Source organism: Otolemur garnettii, unplaced genomic scaffold (assembly GCF_000181295.1).
Source record: "Otolemur garnettii isolate 467f Iridium unplaced genomic scaffold, OtoGar3 scaffold00005, whole genome shotgun sequence".
Lineage (NCBI taxonomy): Eukaryota > Metazoa > Chordata > Mammalia > Primates > Galagidae > Otolemur > Otolemur garnettii.
In genome coordinates, this window is record NW_003852400.1 from 17,948,382 (window position 1) to 17,968,792 (window position 20,411).

Genomic DNA, 20,411 nt, shown 5'->3' on the forward strand with positions numbered 1-20,411 from the left:
AAAAGGATAGCATCAGTAGACCAGGTAATTTGTGGATTTCTGAGATATAAAAAGCATTTGGAAGGAGGGGAAGCACAGAAGGGATCAGGCTAACAGAGAAAAAAGTAGAAACTATTCCATAAGATCTAACTAGTGGCTACTGCAAAAGGAAGTAATAGTTCCCAAGAAAACCCCCAATGAGTTTTATTTTCCAAGCTAACCAAACGAGATCAGCCCTGGAGAAATCATTGGGTGAATCATTAAAGGACTGCAGTCAGAAAATCTGGCCAGTGACCCTTTTACCCAAAGACCTGAGCTGCTGGCTACAAACCTCATTTATAAACAAAGCTAAAAGGCTCCTGGGGAACAAAGGGGAAAGCTTCTGGCTTCAGTGCTGGGGCCTGAGAAGAGGAGTCCAGCAATATTTCCACCATGGCAAGCAGAGACACAGAAAGAAAAGGGCAATCTGACTGGAGCATTTGCCACCAGGATAAGAGGTCCTGCTCTGTAAAGTGGGATTTCTGCAATAGGAGACTCCTAGAGTATAATGCTCCTGGGATTTAAGAAGCAGGACAATATACAAAGTAAGGATCAGAGGCCCACCTTTAACCCTGTGGAAAAACTACTTTCTCACTGGGGTTAAATTGTGTCCCAAAAAAAGATATGGTAAGGTCCTAAGCCCCAGTATCTCTGAATGTGGCCTCATTTGGAAATAGATCATTGCAATAGATGTAGTGAGTTAAGATAAGGTTATAGCCAAGTGTGATAGTCTCTTAATCCAATATGATTGGTGCCCCTATCAGAAGAGGAGAGGGAAACATTGTATGAAGACACAGACACACACAGGCACAGAGGGAAGATGACCATATGAAGATAGATCATACCTAATCACAGAGATTAGATTCACACAGCTACAAGCCAAAGAGCCACCTAGAGCTCCCAGAAGCCAGAAAAAAACAAAAAAGGATGCTCTCCTTAGATGTTTCAGAGGTTGCACGGTCTGAGCTTTCAGCCTCCAGTACTACAAAAGACTAAATTTCTATTACCCATCCAGTTTGTGGTTTGTGAGGGCAATCCTAGGAAACCAATATGCATCCCTCTGGGCCACGCGTTCTAGTGCTCTCCCTCTGGGCCACGTGTTCTAGTGCTCTCCCTCTGGGCCACACGTTCTAGTGCCCTGCTTTTACCACCAAAAATGGAACCTGAATGAACAGATGAGTAAGCAGGAATTCTCCCTTGGACAGGGAAATACATCCTCATCAACACTAAGAACAGACAATCAAATTGTCACCAAATACTTGAGGAGAATTAACACCATTTAAAAGGATCATCTGATTCAAATAAGAAAACAACTAAAACCTAGAGAAAATGAATGGAGGCACAGAATAAGACTTTAAAATAAGCATAAATTAATTTATTGGGAGAGATATGATAATTAGCAAAAATATGACTGCTAAGATAAAGAGAAACAATTGGAAATCTTGAGAATTAAAACTATTCTGACCAAATATTTGTAAAACTATGCTGTATAGCACACTACAGTTCATTGAGGTAAGAATAAAAGCATTCACAGAGAAGAACAAAATATCTTTTTGACAATCACACATACATGGACATTTAAGAATATATATCAAAAATCTTAAATAGAAATAATGGCAGGTGGGTGGCACCTGTGGCTCAAAGGAGTAGGGCGCTGGCCCCAAGGAGTAGGGTGCTGGCCCCATATGCTGGAGGTGGCAGGTTCAAACCCAGCCCCAGCCAAAAACTAAAAAAATAAAAAAAAAATAAAAAAAGCTGTGTAAGATGAGGAAGGTTAGAAGGGAAAGTAGGATTCACACTTGTACAACTTGGTGAATTTCAGGCCACCAGAGATAAGGAGAAAAATCTCGAAAACGTCCATAGAGAAAAAAAAAACAGATAATTTATTTGGGAAGAGGAATCTAGATTCAAAATAACAGAGGAGAGAAAGTGAGTAGCTGGGCACTAAAATTTGGATCTAGAATAAAGCTGAGTAGTAAATGGTATTACTAGAAGGGATATAATTAATAATGAGCTAAAGATACTAAACTTATCACTTCCTCATAAAGCCTCATGTTCTTAAAGGAATGAGATGATTATAATTCTGGTCCCAGCTATAAATGGACTGATGCCAATACATCATCATCCAACTGTTCGTCTAAAATTCATCTAACATTCGTCTCTCATAAATGGACATTCTAATGCCTATCCATCTATAACCCAATATGATTTCTGTAAATTCTGAGTACCAACATTTCAAATTATGAATCCCCATAGAGTCTCATTTTATAGATGACACTGAGATCAAGGCAAGGAGACTTTTCCCAGAGTCACTCACTTCTAGGTGACAGAACAAGGCAGGGGACCCCAAGCTCCTGACTTGATAGCTAGTGTTGAAGCCACCCTGCCATGAGAAGAGCTCAGCACTAATCATTTTAGACTCTTGTGTTTTCTTGCCTCTGTAATGAAGGATGTGTCTTTGTGGACTTAAAATAAGGTGACCAGACGTCCCGCTTTTGGTGGGACGGTCCTGATTTTTAACAATTTGTCCTGTGTCCTGCGGCATTTTTTAGAAGTCCTGATTTTTGGAAAGAATGCATGACAAGCTAGGGAATGGAGGGAGAATGGGAAGGGAATATACAGTTTTCAGCTGCCATGTGGCTATTTCGCCAGAATATGAGTTTTATATTATTTTTGTTAATTTTATAATGTTAAACTTTAATAATAACAAATAATTGTTGAGAACTGATTATTGAGAACTGCTGATCAAAGTTCGCATTGTTGATCAGTTGTTAGAATTCAACCACCATTGTTTGGACTTAATGAACAATGGCATTTTTTAGCATTGGCAACCACAAAAACATTTTGTAACTGTCTCTCAGATGATACACATCGTACTGTGTGCTAGTGCTAGTTAAACAAGTGATGTCAACAAATCAGCTATTCTGATAAGTAATTTATTTATTTATTTCATGAATTTAGCAGACAGTACTCGTATTATTTATATTTTATAGTGGTGGCAAAAAGTCTAGCACTTGAAAGTGATACTTACAACTTACGAGGTATCATTATTAAAAAAATATATTGATAAGGAAAAGGTTAAATCTTGGGCATCAGCAAAAATCACAATAGAGAACAAATGGCTAGAAATATTTCATCATTTTGAAACAAACCATGTTCCATACAATAATGCGCTAAAAACTGTGGGTTATGCGCTATCCTTACCAGGAACTAATGCTGCAACTGAACGCGTTTTTTTCTACAGTAAATAAAGTGTGGACATCAGAAAAATCACAATTAAGTGTTGAGACTTTGAAAGCCATTTTATGTGTGAGATATAATTTAACAAATTCTTGTGAAAAATTTCATTACCTTTTAAAGGACAGCAATCTACTAAAAAAAATTAGCTCAAATGAGAAATATGCCAAAGAATAAAATACTATACATAATTTTTTAATGTATTATATTTGTAAATTGTACTTATGTGGAAATTAAAAAATATATATTACAATACTGTTTTTGCATTCTATGAAAATTCTTGTTGCTCCATATAGACCAAATTTTTAATTAAGAATACCCCCACACACATGCCCCCAAAACCTCAACCCCTAGTCAATGGTGTCCCGCTTTACCAATGTTAAAATCTGGTCACCTTACCTTAAAGGGGTTGAAGTAGAGTTCAAAAGTCAAAATAGAGCAAAGTTCCCTTTTCTCTGTAGAAATCTCCAGTCCTAGCTTAATGAGCTCACCAGACAGAGGCAGAAAGCTCTGAAATTGGTGCAGATCACCAGAGTAATGGGATGTGTAATAATACTGGGAAAAGAGCCACTTGAAAACCACATCCAGACGCTGTTAAATGATGCTAATACTTTGTGGGGAAATTCTTTTTTCTAGTGGCACAGAAGACTATTATGGACAGTCTGACACCTCCATTAGTCACCTCTATGACTTCCTGACCCATCTCTGGGCATCACTTCAGTTTTTAGATCCCCAAGCAATAACTCTAGCAATAGTTGCTCTTCAAAAGCAACTCTGGAATAATTATTAAAATCCTGTAGACAAGGCAACCTAGTGAAATATGCTTTCAAATCAAGAGCCACCATTTCTTCCTTTTAAAATTTTGTTTTTTTATTTGCCAAAAAGCAAAGTAATGTGAAATTTATTGCATATTGTTTTAAAATTTTGAAATTCAAATATAAAATAGTTTATTAATGCCCGGGTTTCCTATTTTTTTTTTTTTTTAGATGGAGCCTCAAGCTGTCTCCCTGGGTAGAGTGCCATGACATCACAGCTCACAGCAACCTCCAACTCCTGGGCTCAAGTGAGTCTCCTACCTCAGCCTCCCAAGTAGCTGGGACTACAGGCACCCGCCACAACGCCTGGCCATTTTTTGGTTGCAGCCATCATTGTTGTTTGGCGGGCCCGGGCTGGGGATTCAAACCCACCACCTTAGGTGTATGTGGCTGGCACCTTAGCCGCTTGAGCCACAGGCGCTGAGCCTAGGTTTCCTATGTTTAGGAGGGTTTTTTAAATCTATATTACATAAACTGGAGAATTAGCATATTGTCTCTACATACACAAAACTAAACAAGTGTCTGATTTTCTTTAGGACCAACTGTTTTAATATAGGCCAGTACCTTACCCTCTGTATTAGTCAATCTCAAAACACCTTTCCTTCCTCATGATTGTCTTTGTCATGAAAAGACAAAATCAGTCTTTTCAAATAATAAGACAGAAGGTGTAACTAATTCATAGGAAGTCAGTAAAAACCAAAATTATTTCAGATTTTCACTACATTTCTACAATATTAGAGAAGAAATGGCTTTTCTGACAACTTACCAGAAGGAAAATATGAGCAGGAAATATACTGAGCCTATCTAGTTAAACAATTCCAAGATAGGATTCTCCCTTCTCCTTAGTAACCAAATACTTGATTTTCATAATTCAACATATAATTTTAAACCAGGGCAACCAGATTTGCAATGTGAAAATTGGATATTTTTTTTTAATCTTGCACAAAGAATGTTCAAGAGAATCTTCTCCCTGAAGTGACCATAGAAAAATAACATTTTGTCAGCTGAGGGCTGGGCTAAATATGTTCCCTAAAAGCTAGTGAGATGAATTTCTTACTTTCAAGGTAGTAAAGGAAGAAGAATGCAAATTGTCCTTTTTTAAAAAAAAAAAAAAGCCGATTCTTGCCAGAAGTTTGCCTCCCACTTTGGCATCCTGCCTTTATCCTGAAAGATAATATCTTCTCCATTATAGTAGCCTATGTAAGATGAACTGTCAACAAGAGGAGGGAAGCTGGTATGAGGGATGAGAAAAGTAACAGCATCATGAAAGAAAAAGTATAAAGCTCATGATTCGCTTTTAGTTTGCATTCAATTAAGTAAGCAATTAAAATTCAAATAGCCCCTTTAGCCAGGTGGAATACAGCTAGAAATGGCTGACTCAGGATTTCCCCTGAGTTTGTAATGAGTGACTATTGTATTAGCTTGGTCTTTTTGATTTTCCTAGATGGCATATGAAAACTGTATTTCCAACAGTATATTCCAATGATGAAAACTCTGCTGAGTGACTTTAGAAAATTAACTAAAATCATCAATGTTTTTAGGTCTTTAGGCCAAAACAAACATTTTCAAAGGCTCTATTTTTCATGAAAATATTCAACTGGATTCAGAGAAAGTAAATGGTAAATTCTAGGGCAGACACCAAGCAAATCATATAAGAGGGTTTGCCAGACTTGAAAGAAAAAACTGCACAGTAAATCCAAGGTGTGGAATCAAGGGAATGATGGGCCTGTTTTTCTTGTATTGTCCCACTTCCTTGTTTGCTGGGTTGTGCAAACTCTATTGAATATCAAGATTTGGCCTCTTATGAATAAGATACTTAGTAGAGAAGGATATTAGCTTTTTCAATCCCATAAATTCCCTTTAAATGTTTACATAAGTTTGTAATTCTATTAAAAAGCATCAAGAAACATAGCTTGCATGTCTGTATCATCAAAAATATTTTCAAGTGCATTAATGCTGAATACAAAATATGTAAGATTTGCTATTTAAGCTTATGCGCTAAAAGGAATCTTAGCAATTGTGAGGTCTAACTTCGTGATTTTACATTTCTATTTCATTTTCTCTGAGCAACATATTTTCTTTGCTTTGTGATTACGTTAAAAGAAAAGATTTTGGGGGCAGCACCTGTGGTTCAAAGGAGTAGGGCACCAGCCCTATATACCGGAGGAGGCAGTTCAAACCCAACCCTGGCCAAAAACTGCAAAAAAAAAAAAAGATTTTTTTTTTTTCCAGAAACAAAAAATAGATGATAATTTTTTTAAAGAAAAGAAAATTAAGAAAAAATGGATTAAATGGTATTGGGCAATATAGAAAAAGAGGATTATGGTGAATAAATCATTTGTAATAGAAGGAAGGTACATGGGTTTACCAATTTGCCACGGTACCTTTTGCTTTTCTGAGCATTTTATGAGAAGACCAGTTTTATCCAGCACAGAGTCAAGTAAGAGTAAAGCTGCAATAATTTGCAAAGTCAAGAGATGGATGTGACCACAAGGCTCTCGATGCTGGTTGCGCATGGTCTGTTAAGCTGGATATGCTCTAACAGAGATTAGAATTCACCAGAAGCAACAAGCAGGAAGTAGGGGCAAAACTGTTACGAGGCCTGTTGGAGGGGAGATAGAGGCTATTGCTTTCATTTACCATTATTATCCTTTCTCTCAAGTGCGTGTATGGGAGACAGTGAATGTGTATGACAACTAGTCAAGATGGAATAATCAAATCTCTTAGCTGGAAGGGACTTTAGATGTTATATCACTACAAGATATCTGGCCTCCAACATCCTCAATAAGGAATCATAGACTGACAGATGACTATTTTGTGCAGTAGTCTATTCATTTTTGTAAATACCAGCCATTGTTCCTGATATCCAGAGTCTCAACCTGAAAATAAGTTTTTTTTCTCTCCCTATCTATCTTTCACAACCACAAAAACAAAAAATTCCCCTTCCAGGCATTGTTTCATTTGTTAATGACATAACCAAAAACTCAAAATTCAAAACTTTGCATTTTCTTGTATCTAAAAATGGAATGGATTATCAAGTCTTGCTGCTGCATTTTGGAATCCATAGCATCCATTCCCACCCACTTTTATTTTCAACATTCCATCGCTCCTTCACCACACAGACCAATACTGATAGAAAATGGAGGCGGATGATGCAAGGGTATGAACATCAGGAGGATACATTGGGGTAACAGAAAAGATGACTGCTGACAATGCTATAATCTCTGAGGAAGGCGATGTCTTTCTCAGTAGGTCTAACAGAACAAGTCCTACAGATAACCCTGATTACCTCTTTAAATCATGTGCACGACCCTGAAGCAAAAATTATGGCCAGAGAAATGGACCCCTGAGTTGAGCAGACCTCGGGCCGTGTGCCCTACATGTGGCTGTTGAGGGAGAATGGTGTCCTATTCACCTGTACTACTCCACCAGAAAAGAGGATGCTGAACAGAAAAACTATGTATGTCCCCTATTCTACCTTACAATTCAACAGCCTTATTAATCTTCTAAATAATCTGCATATTACACTGTCTGTCTTTTCAAATGGCACGTAGTTCACAAACTGATTTTCCTAAAACTCAACCTGGGTCATCCCTTTTCTTTTCTTACAAGGTAAATCCTTAGACCTTACCCTAGCACTCACACTCTCCCATAACCTAATCACAAATTCATTTTCTAATCAATCTATAATTTTTCATCTCCCTGAAAAGCTATTTTACACACTCTCTTCCCCAAATGGCTTTGGACTCCGTAGGCTTGTTCACACTGTTCACATTCTTTATTTACCAAGAATACCTTTTTCTCTCTTCTTCCTTTATTCAATGTTACCAATTCTTGAAGTTCAGCTCACAGTTTCTGTCCATATAGATTCTGTAGTCATCCTACCTTGAAGGAAGTCCTTTCTCTTACCTTCTCTCTCATAATATTTTCATCGTATTATTCTCTAACAATTTATTTTTCTATCATGAATTTATATGTCTATCTCTATCATGAATTTGTATTTTTATTATAAATTCAAACATCAATAAATAACATATTATCTAGCCATCCACATTGCAAACATCTTAAAGGCAAGAACTATGGCTTATATTTCTTTTCATCTCATGACAGGCTTAGCTTGCAATTAATAAACACTTGTTTATATGTCTGGACAATTATAAATAGTGACTACAGATATGAGTGTTATGTGTAATAGCACTTTTTTGTTTTTGACACAGAGTCTCAAGCTGTTGCTTGAGAGATGCAGTGCTGTGGCATCACAGCTTATAGCAACCTCCAACTCTTGGGCTGAAGAGATCCTCTTGCCTCAGTCTTTCTATGTTTAGTAGAGACAGTGTCTGGCTTTTGCTCAGGCTGGTCTTGAACTCACAAGCTCAAGCTATCCACCTGCCTCAGCCTCCCAGAGTGCTAGGATTACAGGCGTAAGCCACCATACCTGGCCTGTATAATGACACTTTAAGAAAAAATATCTCTTCAACATACTAGCTTCAACCAAAGCCCACACCAGAGAAGAGCTATTTAGTAACTACAAAGTTACTCCAATTCTAAAAAGATTTCTACTTTTCACTACATATCTGCAAAAACTGAACTGTGACTTTCCAAAATGAATGGGATCACTTAAGCAATAATCTAGATGGTTTTAGCCACCAGTTATATATATGCTCCACTCCAAGCAAGCTATCTACAATAATTAGACTTACTACAGACTGCTATTTTGTTTTAAAGGTGCCTGTTCAAAGCATAGTCAATGCAAATTGCTTCTAGGAAACCATTTCTGAGATAATTTGGCTGTCAACATCTTTGGCCAGAATTCCTTGAGTTTTGGCTGCCAATCTCTATTTTGCTTTTCTGGTAGAAATGTGTACCCATAGTATCCTGCCTGCAAGGATGCCTTGCCAAAGGGAAATTAATACAGCTTTTCTTCATGAAAGAACAAGAGTGCCCTCAAGCAGACCATTGGCATGTACCCTTAATGAAATGAATCCACCTATCATTACATCCTTACCAAATACCTAAGATACTGTTCCAGCTATTGAGGACAAACACTGTGCTGGGTATTGTGGATATACAAAATGATCCAGAGGTTAATCTGGAATGAATGGCAATACAAAATAGTACACATGTTCTAAGTGAATAATAAGGAGAATAGGTATCATAAATAATTACAGAAGATAGAGTTTTGTGTGAACTGGGAGGACTTGGGAGAGGTTTCAAAAGGAAAGGTATCTAACCAGTATATCACTTAGTAGAGAGGAACCATTCAGGAAAGTCCCATATAGGGGTGGGGAGCCTGCAGTTTTAAGGCCATATGTGGCCCACTAGGTCTTTGTGTATGGCCTTTTGACTGAATCCAAATTTTACAGAACAAATCCTTTTATTAAGAGGGATAAAGCAGAGAAAGATGATGCTTTTCTTGCCTCCTTTGGTGCTTGAAAGAGAATAGTGTGGAAGTCAGAAGGCTGCAGCAAGGTAATTTAGAAATACATTAGAAAGGTTTTAATATTCCGCATGGTATACTACAAACAATGGAGATTTGTGAGTTTTCAAGCATCCACAAAATAGTGTTTTAATATCAAACTGAGAAATAATTGTCAGTTTTAAAAAATATTTCTTTAAAAAAAGAATAATTAAATCACTAAAATAATTTTGGAAAAAGAGAATGATGATTGAAAACAATCTTTTAAATAGAAATCACACATACCTTGGAAAGGAATCAATAAGGCCCAAAGTCAAGATTAGGAATAAGAAATAAAGAATTCAAACACTATAAAAGCTACACCATGAAAAGTAATATTTTTATGATTGAAATAACTCAACACTTTTATCATATTCAGTGCTTTTTCCTAATTGTAAAAATAATTCAGATCCAACAATGCCACTTCTGAGTATTTATCCAAAAGATCTGAAATTAGTACATGAAAAAGATGTCTGCACTCCCATGTTCATTGCAGCAGTATACAATAGCCAAGAAAGAGAATCAATCTAAATGTTCACTCATGGATGAATGAATTGATAATAGTGGAATATTATTCAGCCATAAAAAGGAGGAAATCCTGCCATGTGACAAAATGGATAAATCTGGAAGATATTATGCTGAGTCAAATAAGCCAGGCACAGAAAAGCAAAGAAGGTATGTTCTCAGTCATATGTGGGGTCTTAAAAAGTTGGACTCAGAGAAGCAGAGTAGAATGGTTACCAGAGGACAGGGGGACGAACGAATGGAGAGGTAATGATCAAAAAGAAGAAAACCTCAATTGGACAAGAGCAGTAAGTTATTTTTCCTGGAGATATAGTGCACACCATGGTGAATACAATAAATAATATTGTATACATTTCAAAATTGCTGAGAGTAAATTTCCAGTGTTCATACCACAAAAAATGGTAAGTATTTGAAGAGATGCCATGTTATCAGCTTGGTTTAATTATTCCCCATTATCTTCACAAATCATAACATCACTTTGTACCCCATAAATATATACGACTATGATTCTCAGTTTATAATTAAAAATAAAAATTACATAAAGACATAAAAATAAAGTATTCCACATTCCTTGCTTAGAAAGCACCCCTAGAAATCTTAACTATGTAAAATACAATAGGAAACTCAGTAAGAAGAAAAAATATAATTAAGGTTTTAAAAGCTGTTGTAATACTAAAAAGATATCAAAAGTCTTTACACTAATATTTCATTTTTAGTTGAAATATCACTAAGAATCTATTGACAGATAATTTTAACATGGCTATATCAAACTTTTAACTAGTTTACAAGTTTACGAGTGTTTAGATACAATTTAGAAGAAAACCTCTAGGTGCAAATACATTGATAGCATTAAAAAGTTAAAGTTGAGAGTAGATACAAAAAAATCATGAAAAAGTGTTCACTTCAGCAGCACATATACTAAAATTGGAATGATACAGAGAAGATTAGGATGGCCCTTGCCCAAAGATGACATACAGGTTTGTGAAGCACTCCATGTTCAAAAAAAAGATAAAGAAAAAAGAAATTTTTTTTAAATCATGAAAAAAATTACACTCATTGGTTGGAGGAATCCTTTTAAGTATATAAGCAAACAACTATTTGCATCTTAACTGTAATTATAACAAAGTAATTTACATTTTAATGACTGCGTCAAGAAGAAAACATAAAATCACATAGCACTTCATCTACTTAAGAAGGCCCTGAAGAGATTACTATCAAGAATAATTTTCTAAAATTTTTGGACATAAAAGAAAAATTTTCAATTATCTAAATTATTCCATAATTATTCTAAATAAATGATAAACTGTGAGATCATTGTAAGAAATTTAAACATAATGTAGTTTTCCTTTTTAATTGCTAGATTCAGTTTGTTAACTTTTTTAACTTTTGCACTGATGTTCAAAAAACTTGTGCCCTTTTTGCCTAAGCTTGATTTCAAGACTACGCTAGCCCTCTCTAAATGAGCTGAGGGATATAGGTATTCTCTATCATTTTGTTTGCTGAAAGAGTTTGTTTTTATTGGATTTATCTCTTCTTAAATGTTTAGGTAACTCACCAGTAGAGCCTCCAGGCCTGATTTTGTATGTTATTTTTCTTTGTACTTTAGGGAAATTTTTTAATTAAAGATTTAGTTTATTTACTGGTTGTGAGATTATAAAGGTTTGTTTTTCTTGAGTCAGCTTCAGTAACTTATGGTTTTCTTTCATCTATTTATCCAAGTTTTAAAATTTATTTATAAAATGTTAGTCATAATAGTCTTTCATTACTTATTTAATCTTTAGAATTTCTATAGTTATAGTCACTCTTTCATTCCAAGAAATTGTTAACTCTTTTCTTGATTAAACTCATTGAAGTTTTGACTATTTTACTAGTCTTCAACTAATGAATTCTGGCTTTGTTAATCCTCTCTATAATGAGTTTCGTATTTCATTCAAGTCTGCTTTTATGGGTTATTTTACATTTTCCACTTTCTTTGGGTCTATTCTAACTGTTGCTTTTGGTTTTTAACATAAGAGTTGGATGGTTAGGTTATTAATTTTCAATCTTCTTTTCTAATTAAGCTTATATGGCTTAAATGTCATCCACAAATTTTTATTATTCTCAATATTATTCAGTTCTAGATATTTTCTAATTTTAAACTTGCATTTGTTTCAATCTAGTCTGAGAATTCTGTGTTTTAACTGGAGAGTTTATTCCATTCATATTTATGGCTATTACTGGTACATTTAGATTACTTCTAATCTTCTTATTGTGTGTTTTTTATTTGTCCCTTTTTTCATGCCTTTTCCTCTTTCCCCAAATTTCCTTTCTCCCTTGTCCTCCATTTCAGGAGATGACTTTGCTTTCACAGAGAAAATATCAGTGGGAAGAGAACTTCCACAAGTTTGCCATGACATCTGGCCATTCCACTGCATCTAGATCATCTCTAAGACCTTTTCTTCTACAAAGAATAAACTGTTCATTCTCCTAGCTGAGCCTAGCCTCTCCATTTATGCATGAAATCTCATCCCTTCTTGCCCACCCAGTGTGGTTCCAACAATTCTCCAGTCTATTCTGCAACATCTATCTTTTGCTCTCTACTGGATCTTTCCCATAAGAATAAGAGGTTAGACAATTAAGTTCACCAATTCATCCTAGAAAAAGTGCTACATAACTCATTGTTGATTACAGCCATCTTCTAAGGACTCCCGTGGCCATCGTGTATATATAGCATTTTTCCATCATAAAATATCCCCTTCTCTGGACTGGCCCTTCTCCTTCACCTACCACCCCATTTCTATTCTTCACTTTACAGCAAAACTTTTAAGAGTTGCCTACATCCTGGTCTCTAGTTTCTGTTCTCCCATTCTCTAAATCATTTTCATCAGGTAAATTACCAGTGATCAACCTCCCTCAATCTTGACATTTTAAATCTTGTTCTGGTCTCTCATCCTATCTGCTCACTCAAAAACATTCAGTAGTCCCAGCTACTTGGGAGACTGAAGAAGGAGGAGGGCTATCTCATCTTTAAAAAATATATAAAAAGCACTTGACATGGTTGATTACTCTCCTTTTCTGAAAATTCTCTTTTCACTGGGCTTCTAGGGCATTCAATTTTTCTCTCCTCATGAGTGGCATCCTCTTAGTGTCTTTTTTCTTTATTCCTTATTTTTCACATCACCAGATATTGGTTTGCTCCAAATCTTAATCCTTAGAGTTACTCTCTTTTCTAACTACTCTCAGGCCATTGGTGACATCATGGTTTGAATATTTTATATGCCAAGAACTCTAAATTAATATCTTTAGAGCAGACCTCTCCCCTGAACCCCAGATTCAAATATCCAACTCCCCACTTTCCATCTCTAACATAACATTTCTCAGTCTGATCTCCTGATCTGTTCTCTATCCTAATCGGGTTTGATGCAATTTCTACCTTCTCAGTGAATGGCAGTTCATCTTGCTGATCAGCCTTGAAACTGTAGCATTATCCTGATGCCTTTCTTTTTTGAGACATCACATCCAGTCTACCATCAAGTTCTGTTGGTTCTATCTTTAGAATATATTGACAATCCTACATTTCCCCTAACTCCACACCTACAACCACTATCTTTCACTTGGATTAATAAAATAGCCCTCTAATTTCCCTGCTTCTATCCTTATGTGCCTTCAGTCTATTTTCAACACTGTAGTCATAGTTAGTCTGTTAAAATGTAAATCAGATCCTACCACACCTACTTAAAATCCCCCAAGAGGTCTCATCTCATTCTGCATTAAAAACTAAATTCCTTGCATTAGCTTGCAGGGCTTTAAACAATCTCAGCCCACTTGCATCCCCAAGTGCCGCGCTCTATTTTAAGTTTTCTGATCTCACCTCTCTCTGTTTGGTCCCGTTCAATCCGCTTTAGCCACACAGGCAGCTGTCTGTCTTTAGGGTCTTTCCACTAGAGTTAACCCCTGCTCTAAGACACTCTTCCCTAGCTGTCTGCATGGCTCACTGGCTCATCTCTCACTTTCTACTAAAAAGTCATCTCAGAGGCCTTCTCTGGCCACACTGTCTATTTCCCTTTCTTACTTTATTTTTCATATGGCATTTGTATCATCATCAAACACACTTTATATTTTTGTTTATGTCATTTATCTATTGTCTGTCTTTCTTCAGTAGAATTAAGGCCTTGTCTTTGGCACTTTGGTGTGAATTAGAAAAAAGACTCAGGAATGTGCTTGTTTGCCTGTACATGCCTCCACACACACACGCCCACCCTACCCCATGCATAGGGTTTGGTTAGTAACTATAGTTGTGCAAAGAAAAAGGCATGGACAGGGGCTGCATCTCCATTCCTCCGTACCAGAGGAATTTTACCCACCTCCAGACCCATCCTCATTCAACTTCTCACCTGCTGCCTTGGGAAGTACATTATCACACATATGGGTGACAGCCCTAAGTAGAAAGCATGCTTTAGGAAGGACGTACATTTTTTGTTTACTTGCTTGTTGTAAGTAGGCCCAGGCCCTTAGAAAGTAGCACACAAAGAAAACCCAATAAATATTTATAGGCCAAATTAATAGCTTGGAAAAATGCAAAAAGCAGGAGTTATTAATTGTTGTTTTTAAAAAAAAAAAAAGATTCCCTTAACTAAATGACATGTCCTGAAAAAGATGGCCTTAATGATGTTCATAAAATGGGTAAATTTACTGCTATGAAATAATTTAGGAACTAAGATAATAAGACTCAGTACACATACAGAATATTGAAAAGTCTGGGAATTACTTTTATATAATTGCATAATAAAAATAAGAACAAGAGAAACGTTCTTGGCATTTTTGTCAATGTGTTACTTCTTCCTTTTTGCTTTGTCTAAGATAATTGCACATTTTAAAGGGGTCCTTTGAATGGTAAACTCTTTGATAATTTACTATTGGGGGGAAATGATTGTTCAAAATTAATACACATTTTTTTCTTAATAAAATAAGACTATGAAAAGTCTATAGACATTACCTTTCCCAATGTCTCTTTTATTTAATTAACAGTTGTATTTTCTCTTTATTGAAATGTTCAATTCTTTCGTCTATTTTATTTTATTTTTTGAGACACAGTTTCACTCAGTCACCTTGGGTAGAGTGCCACAGCATGACAACTCACAGCAACTTCAAACTCTTGGGCTCAAATGATCCTCTTGCCTCAGCCTGCAGAATAGCTGGGGCCACAGGCGCCAGCCACAATGCCCAGCTAGTTTTAGAGACAGGGTCTTGCTTTTGCTCAGGCTGGTCTCACACTTGTGAGCTCAGGCAATCCACCAGCCTTCAACCTCCCAGAGGGCTGGGATTACAGGTGTGAGCCATCACGCCTGGCCTTTTGCTCATTTATTGAAACCTAAACTTTTAATCCTCTTCTGAATTCCTCTGAACTACTTTGAATACTTAAGACATTAATATTTTGCTAAAATTACAGCAAACATTTTCCCTTGGTTTATGTTTTCTAAAAAACACATAGAATTTTACATTTTTATTTAGTCAAAATTATAAATTTTTATCTTTGAGATTGCTATGTATTCAAGCTTATGTAGTCCTTCCCCACTAGAAACATTACAAATATTCATTTCTGTTTTTCTAATTTTCTTTCTCATGTCACTTTTAAATTTTAACACTATGACCTAAATAGAACTAGGTATATTATAAAGCACTTTTTTATTTGTAAGTACTGGGATCAATTCTTACAACATTTGTTTTTTCACAGAGAGTTGGATTGTTACAGTCATAAAATTTCAACATTTTAAAGGACATTTCAACTTTACTTAAATGTATTTTAAAAATGAATTAACTGAGCTAAAAATACTTCGAAAGATTAAAAAATAGAGATTAAAATAAACTCCTCTTTTAATATATCTTCCATTACTAATCCTCTTTGATCCTTTCACAGTCATGAAGGTCAAACATTTATGTTTATAGAAACAGCAGTTGGATGTGTTTCTTAAAGCCAGTTTCTTTTTATCAGATATCAGGATTTGTAATATCAGAGACAACTTAATTATTCCTGGAACTTACGATCTTAAACCAGACAAGAAAAAGATGATGAAATGGCATGAAACTGTGAAATAATATCTTTGGGATTTTTTAAAAATAATAAAACAAAGAAGGAAATAGTCTGCTGGAAAAGAAAACATCAATGGCTGTATCTCAACAGTTTTTAAGCAGTTCATATGAGAAAGATATATAATACATATTATTAATTTTTTTAAAAAAGAATATTTTTGACCTTCCTTGGCTATCTATTACTGAATAATGAGTTCCCCCCAAATTGACAGATTAAAAGAATCTGTTATTGTTCACGGTTCTATGTGTTGACTGACCTCAGCTTGGTGATTCTCACTCAAAGTCTTCCATGTTTTTGCCATCGGATAGTAGCCCAGGTGGACAGCATCAGAAAGTTTGATCCCGTTCGACATCCACAGTGGCGTCTTCATTCACATGATCTACATTTCACCTGGTGAACTACAACACCTGAGGGCTTGTCAGGGATCTGTCTCTTCACGTGGCCTCTCTGCGAGGCAAGGCTGGGCTTCCTCACAACATAGGGGTCTCAGGTAAATTTTTTACATGGCTAATTGCTTCTCCCACAGTAAGCAGAAGCTGAACGTTTTCTTGTGACCTATTGTTAGAATCCAACCTAGATTCAGTATAGGAAAAACTACACAAAGGCATGAATCCCAGAAGGTGTAATTTACTGGGAGGTCATCTTTCGAGACCAGCTACCACAATGCTTTCTACAACATTATGTAGAGTCTAGTCAAGAGGGTATTCAAAATGACATTAAAAGAATATAATGAATTGGCTTAGAAAAGGCAAGGGGGGAGCAGGAATAATTCTTTAATACTGTACAGCCAAGTGTGAATTTTCTAGTTAATATTTTAATCTGCAGATAACCTCAATATTCCTTATTTCTGACATACTCGCTTCTGCTACTTTGGAGAATTTAATTGTGCATTCAAACTGATACCAGAGATTGAGGAAAGGTGGGAACAAACACCCTACAACATCCACCTGGATGATACTACTTAGAAGCTCAGCACATTTTTTCTATGTTGTACTAGAAGTGCATGAAACTTATTATAGTATAATAGTGAGAGTACTGAAAATGTCACCAGATTTTAGTACTTGAAGGGGAGATCAACTTTCATTTTAAAGACAATGTAACTAGTGGTTATGCAATTTCCTAAAGGTTCTCTTAAGTTATTAAAGATGCTCTAACTCCTGGTACAAACTAATTTGCACTGCACTATGCTGCCCTTTTCATTTACCCAGTAGTATTTCAACTGTAACTCTGACTTACTAAAAAAGCAGCTGAACATGGGTGTGGTTGATCCTTGTTAATTTTAAGGCTTAATAGTGACAGCTGTGAGGTAAAGGAGCCTATAGACTGGAGTATGGAAGAAAAATAAAAGAGCCCAAGTTATTTCTACTGTATTTAACTAAAGTTAGAGCCTTTTAAAAAAAGAAAAACAAAAAACAAAGAAGGCAAAAACCCCTCAGTGACCACATTGTTGACTTGAAATTTTTTCCCATCTGTATTCATCTGTTTGGCTTTTTATGTAAACACAATCACAAAATATGTGGGCTTTTCTGTCTGGCACCCTTCATAAAATTTTTCAGGGTTAATCCATGTTGTAATCATTATTGGTACTTCATTCCTTTATATAGCTGAGTACTCTCCCATTGTATGGATAGGATTGTGTACATTTCATTTATATCTTAACCAATTAATGAGCATTTGGGTTGCTTCTACTTTTGAGCTGTTATAAATAATGCTGCAATGAACATTTGAGTGCAAGTTTTTATACAAACATGTTTTCAGTTCTCTTGGGCATATAGCTAGAAATGAAATCTTCGAACTATTTTGTGAAGTAGCTTCATATTTATATTCCCACAGCAATGTGTGATGTTTCTATTCTCTCTACCTCCTCACCAACACTTGACATTGTAATAACTTCTTGATTATAGCTATCCTAGTTGGGGGGTGAAGTTGTATCTCAGGTGGTTTTGATTTGCATTTCTCTAAGGACTAAGAATGTCAACCATCTTCTTTATGTGCTTATCGGTTGTTTGAAACATATATTCAAATTATTTGACCATTTTGTAATTGGGTTATTTCTCTATAGAGTGTTCAGCTATAAGAGTTCTCGTATTCGACAGGGTGATGTTGCTAGGCACCAATGAAATGATAAATCCAAACAGCATGGACTCTGAAATTACATGGTTGTACTCAATTATAAGGTGGTCATCTACGAGATCCAGAATCAAATTTGCTTATATGAAAACATTTAAGATTACCATTTTTAAAAATTACGGATTTTAAGTGTTAAATAGAGAACTCTAATATCCTCAAGAATATCTACAATTTAAATACCTTTTTATGCATGGACTGAATCTCCACTAATAGGCAGACGAGGTTAGTGCTGTGTGAGGAAAAGAGATTTACTAGTGTTTGAAAATGTAAACATCAGTATAAGAAGGCATGCAATGATACAACCCCATGAATATATTTTTACATTTACAAAGAGGTATGTCTGACTATCAGAAAAGCTCTGTAAAAGCGGCTACCAATATCTATGAATCATGCACAAGGCATATGAGTCAAGTTGACTGACTCCATATTTTCTTGCATACTTCTAAACTATGCAGAAATTCAGAGTCCTGCAACCCTGGTGGGTTTTTTCTTTTTTTATGCTTGAAAGTTTTCCCTTCCTATAGGAATACCCCCCCAAATGGCCAACTTTACACTGGGGCTCCATGCAAATATTGTCTCCTCTTTCTAAAATCGTTTCTAAGCCCACTTGACTATTCCAGATTGAGAACCTATGCTTCTATTTTGACTTTTCAGAGCATCATTATAATTTAAGATAAATTTGTTTAATTGCTTTAAATTTGTTTTCAATTTATCTTAAAAATTTAAGATAAATTTTTTAAATCACAAAATTAGTTTAGGAGAATCCACAGAGAAGAGGCACATCAGGAGGGAAATAATTTTACCCTTTAGGGATTTATGACCAAAGCTCCCCAAATTCCTCCAGACATTTTTGCTATTTCCTATGGGTAAATTTAAATTACACACATTTTAAAGTTTTCTTAATCTTCTAAAACAAATACAAATTATAAAATTCAGTGCTAATGAATACTTAATTTAAAAGTATATCCATATTTTTCATAACAATTTTCAATTGTTATGGAAATATGGGATATGTATCTAGAAATATATAGTTTCTTTTAATTTAGTAAACCCATATTTCAAAACATATCCCAAGGAAATATGCTCTTTGCTTACCACTCCAAAGAGTAACTTGTTTGAAGAGGTTAAAGCAGTGTTGTTACCTACAATAGTCAAAGAATCAGAAAATGTATTTTCCTGAAGTTTAGAGTTAAGAAAATTATTCTATACCAATATTATGAACTACAGTTATTAAGAGAATTATAAAAATTTGAGCTATGTTGGCAATTGGAAATATATTCATGAAATTTTTTCATGAAAAAAATTTTTTCATGAAATAGATTCACAAATTTTTCTTTTTTTTTGAGACAGAGTCTCACTTTTTTGCCCTTGGTAGAGTGCAGTGGAGTCACAGCTCACAGCAACCTCCAACTCCTGGGCTTAGGCGATTCTTCTGCCTCAGCCTCCCAAGTAGCTGGGATTACAGGCGTCTGCCACAATGCCCGGCTATTTTTTGTTGCAGCTTGGCGGGGGCTGGGTTTGAACCCGTCACCCTCGGTATATGGGGCTGGAGCTCTACTCACTGAGCCACAGGTGCCTCCCTGAAACAATTTTTTAAAAGATGGGGTCCCATTATGTTCCCCAGGCTGGTCCCAAATTCCACTGCACCCGGCCAGAAACAATGTTGATTAGAAAATATCTGTTTTGTATAGAAGTAGATCATGCATTTTAGTAGATTTATAAATGTTTTATATTATATTTCTTCAAATACAATCTATTTCAAACAGATTATATTTATATGTCTAAATCTATTGAACTATATGTATGTACATTGACAATAAATATAAGATTATATCCTCAGGATATTATAGAGTTGTTTGGTTTCAAAAAAGTAGCATTTCACAAAATTCATTGTTTATTATAAGCATGGCTCACAAACAAAAGTTCAGTGCTCAAAGCAAATATAGGGTTGTTTTAGAAACAGGTTAAGTAGATTATCTTTACTGTAGTAATTCTGAGTCTTTAATTTATCAGTATGCATTATGAATCTCTAAAATGAAAAGATTTGTTATTTATCTCAAAGTCTACTGTTTTGTCATGATTACACTTATTTCACTTGTTTAATAAGTTTGTATAAATCTTATTTGGACGTGTTTACTAATGTACCTTCCCCATCAAACTA

General features: G+C 35.5%; 1 non-coding gene across 1 annotated transcript; it reads left to right on the plus strand.

Annotated features, from left to right (window-relative positions):
• Positions 1-10,944: 10,944 nt before the first annotated feature.
• LOC111722094 lies at positions 10,945-11,051 on the plus strand. Its single transcript, XR_002771036.1, has one exon. It is a non-coding gene; the product is annotated as a U6 spliceosomal RNA (small nuclear RNA).
• Positions 11,052-20,411: the final 9,360 nt, after the last annotated feature.